Below are 4,833 nucleotides of genomic sequence, written 5' to 3'. Positions count from 1 at the left end.
ATAATTTTTTATATAGTGATATGGATGTTTAATAGAATTGACAATAATACACTGTTAAAGGAACATGTTCTACATTATTATTAAATGGTTAGACAGTTTTACCTATATACCACAAATTTTTTTGCTTCAAAAAATCTGGTTTTTATTTTTATACCACTAATTTCTAGAAAGACAGTATTCACTCCAATATCATTCTTTTTTCATGATAAAGCTGCTACAATTTTTAAGTGTAGTGATCTGCAAAGTATGAGAAATATATATTATAAATATGGTATTAATAACAAAATACTTTATTTGTAAGTACTTTAATAAAACAATAGTTTATTAAATGTCTAATACTGTCCTACATTATATTAGACACTGTTCATTAATTATTTCAGCAACCCTATAAAGTAAATATTATACTTCCAGTTTTGCTTGTAACTCATTGAAACTCTAAGGTACATTGTTATGAATATCACTGTTTATCGTGAGGAAACTAAGGATTCATGAAGATTAGTTATTTTCCCAAGGCAGTGTGCTCAGCCCAGGGTAGCTCTGGATTCAGAGGACTCCTAGTCATTCATGCTCTGAGTAGGGGTATTACAATTGTATTATTCAATTAGCAACCACTTATGAACTTACTGCATCTGGAATCCCTGGTGCCCCATGTTTATTTCCAGAAAAAAAAAAAAAAATTGCATTCATTGAATTCTTGGAAAACCCACTTATGTTGTAACAAACTTATACTTCTATAGGAATATGCACACACACACACATATTCCCCTTCTAACTTCTTAAATCTGCAACACATAAGAAAGCTCAACTCCATCTAGTGCCTTGTTGCCAAAGCAAAGGTTGAATGATCTTCCCGGATTTTTGATATTAGCCCTGATCTATGCGCCCACATCATTCCATTACCAGAAAAATCTCTGTTACAGATGTGGCTACAGGAAAGATGAGGTTATGATGTTAATTGGAATACAGATGTTCAGTGGATAAAACGTCTGCTGATGTGGACTGGATGCAGATAAAGAAAAGTCTAACTGTGCCTCACTCTACTAATTAGCTCCTCAAAGACCATTGGAGGTAAGATGAAGAAGCCTACTCGGCTATTTGTGTATGTTGGCTAATAAGAAGCATTTGTAAAAGATTAATAAAAAGGTTAATAGAGAGGTTAGTGAAGGTCTTTCATCATCAATTCAGAATAAAGTCCATAATATTAATTTTTTCTCAAGTTTTTTTAGACTTTCTATTACAGGTACACATATAACACAGATTAAAAATCACAACTTAATGGTAAAATATTCTTTTAGAAACTAACATTGAGTTCCTACATTATCTGTAGCTATTCTAATTGTAGTGACATTAAATATTTAAATATCATTGAAATAATAAATTTTCTTCCTTTTAAATTGTGGCTTTTTAATTGAAAGAAAAATGTGCAAAGACATTAGGATCTTTTATTAATGGCTATCCAACTTCATTGGAAGTTTACAGCCTTAGTTCTTTTTACTAACTTTCCTCAGCTCTGGAAGATGTAGATTTTCTTGGCAACAGTTGCTGTGTAAAATATTCTGAGATAGAATTTTTTATCATAATTAATAATAGATGAAAATTTCTGAGTTTTTGATGTTCTAAACTCTATGCTGTTTGATTTATGGTGTCTTTATAGTTGTTTTTCTAGTAATTCTCAGTCTCTTCCTGTTGATATGAGGGTTAGTCATCTTTTTCTTCTAGATGGATCTGATAAATTTGTGCTTGTTTTCCATATCTTTATGTGTTACTTCTGTATATATTTTAATAACACAACCAATTCTACCACAATGAGACTGAACTATAAGTTTGCTAAGTTTCAAATGGAATTTTTAGCATGTCAATAGACAAACACCAAAACATTCTTACTTGTACGCATCCTCGTAATGTAAACACTATAGTGAGGCATCACGACTTTCAAGATCTAATTCCAAAACAGGCACACATTCTTGTGACGAGTATCAAAACTAATCTAAAATCCTCGTTAATTGTAAAGGGTTTAGCACAGGTGCTTACACAATATTATCACTGCATTATCATTTTTATCTATTTAATTCTTGGTAGTTATTTGGGACCATTAAAAATAAAAAGTTTAGATAAAGTTTCAATTCATACAATGCAGATAGGAATTTATAAAAAGCTTTTCATCCAGAGCAGTCAGAGAGAATGTGATCCCTTAAATGTCCTATTGTTGTTGTCGTTGTTGTTTTTCTATAGTGTTTCTCTCTTTCTGGAAATATAGGCTCTCTAAAAGTCAGCAACGATATAGGATTTTAACCATGTACTCCCTTCCCTTTGTCTTCTCTCTTGCTGATTTCTGCAATCTGCCAATTTGCACCTCGGCAATGAGATAACCTTATTGTTTTGATGTCCAATTATCAATTTGCACCTGTAAAGACATGCAATGTGTGTCGCATTTATTGTTGTGCTTCTGTGTATTTCTGTGGAGATGGATAACTCTCAGATTAGAGCATATGGAATTGCAGTTAAGGCAGAGCTTAGGTTTTTTTCAGTCATCTACATCTCAACTTACAACACTGCAAATTATGTTAAATACTTTGATAAAAAGAATCATGAGTCATAGTTAAGTATACTTAATCTTACGAAACCTAGCATGACTGACCACCTTTATTTTCATCATTATAACCTAATAAATAGCCACTTATTTTCTTCTGATAACCTCAAGCAATAACATTCTTTTGTAAATGTGGCCTTGTAAAAACTATGCTTGGGTGGTCTATGATTACTGCTGTATAGTCAGGCAATTCTCAGTTAGTAATTCTTTTTCAGGAATTAGAAATACGTTCAGTGAGAAAATAGGTTCTTTGTAAACCACTGCATTTCTGGATGCTTTTTTTAGGAAATAAAAAATTATGCTCACTTTAAATTGACTTATTTCCATTCTCAAAATGTGATCATCATTTTCCTAGAAACCTGAATTGACAAGTATTCACCACACTTCCTGATAGGCAACTGTGCTTCTTTGAAATGGTTGCCTGCCCTACAAACGGTTATTTTCACATTAGTATTTCTGGTTTGAGCGCCTTTCAGGGAATGCTCTGTCAGTCTTGAAAATCAACATAGTTACATAGTTCAAGCCCATAAAGAGGTAAAATGCAATGTTTCCATTCTTCCTCATCTAAAGAGAATGGGACCTTAAGTAGTAGGTGAGGGCAGAAAATGCTGAGTAAACAACTACAGTTAATTTTAAGGTAAGCACAGGCTCAACTTTGAAAAACAACATAAGCCTTTTCAAAAAATATATGCCAGGATCTTCCTATGAGGAAGTAAACGGTGAATTGTGTGTGTACGTGTGTGTGGGTGTGAGTGTGTGCTTAAATCCACCGGGAAAAAATAAAACCCGATAAAGTGCAAAATGCAGGCCAGTATCTTGACAGTCTGAGCAAATAATTGACAGTTTAAGATTTACTGCAAAGCCAATATAAATCAGTAAATGCTAATATTAAGAAATGGAGTTCCCTGATATGGTTCAACTGTCAAATTATTGCATTTGAGCTTTAATTTTTCATTTTTAAATATAGTTTTTATATGTTTATCTTATACTTGTACCCTATCCCTTAGCTATCAGGAGCTTTTAAAAAGAGAATAATACAAAAGTTTGCAAATAACAATTCTTAAATATTTTGTAAATGCTCATCCTGAAGTCCCTCTAGGTATGATTGGTGATTAATTTATTGAAAAAATGTAAGAGGACATGGTAAAGATTAGAAACTTTTTTTTTTTTTTGAGATGGAGTCTTGCTCTGTCGCCCAGGCTGGAGTGCAGTGGCCCAATCTCGGCTCACTGCAAGCTCCGCCCCCTGGGTTCGCGCCAGTCTCCTGCCTCTGTCTCCCCAGCAGCTGGGACTACAGGCGCACGCTGCCACGCCCAGCTAATTTTTGTATTTTTAGTGGAGATGGGGTTTCACCATGTTAGCCAGGATGGTCTCGATCTCCTGACCTTGTGATCTGCCCACCTTGGCCTCCCAAAGTGCTGGAATTGCAGGCGTGAGTCACTGCGCCCAGCTGTAGAAATTTTATCAGATTGTGAAAGGAGCTCGAGCTTTGTGTGAGGATGTGTCCCAGTGCACCATTAACAGCATGATCCCGATGACTCCCACCCTGAGGCTCTAAACTGGGGCTGAACCTGAATGGCGAGTTCTCATTCTCAAGTTCTGCTATTTTGTGGGATCACAGCATACACAGAGGAAACGCGATCTGGTTAATGACCAAAAATACACATCAAAATACCATTTCAGCAAGTTGATTACTCATCTTTCCAGGAGAACCCTCCTTCAATTTCTCAAACCTCATCTCTCTTTAGATTTCCCATCACCTTGGTCAAGACCAAGGAAGAGTTTAATCATCCTAAGCCCCTATGTGTTTACTCACACCTTCCCCAAAATCAGTATAGGGTTTATTCTTCTTTAAGAAACCAGCTATAACTTCACCAACCCCAGGAAGCATGTGTACTAGGATATTAAATGCAACTCTTTTGCTTCTGAAGATTTCAGCAGAGGCTTCAAAGACCACTGTAACAGCCTGTGTTCTCAGAAAGCAGAACAGCAAGCTGAGGACTTATGCGAATATCTCTTTATTAGGGAGCTGGAGTGAGGAACTAGGGCAGTGAAGCAGGGAAGGAGAAAGCAAGGATGCATGATGACCCCTGCTAAATCCAACTGCTTGCTTCATCTTTGAGGATCATCTAAGAAGGTGTACAAGCTGCATCTTGGGATAGTCTGTCCTCAAGGGAAAGATGAAGAATAGGGAAGAAATGTATCCACCAGTTCCCATCTCCCACTGGTCAAAATGTTGTCAC

Source organism: Colobus angolensis, unplaced genomic scaffold, assembly GCF_000951035.1.
Source record: "Colobus angolensis palliatus isolate OR3802 unplaced genomic scaffold, Cang.pa_1.0 Scaffold11, whole genome shotgun sequence".
NCBI classification, from domain to species: domain Eukaryota; kingdom Metazoa; phylum Chordata; class Mammalia; order Primates; family Cercopithecidae; genus Colobus; species Colobus angolensis.
The sequence above is the reverse complement of the archived record's forward strand: the minus strand, read 5'-3'. Positions refer to the sequence as shown.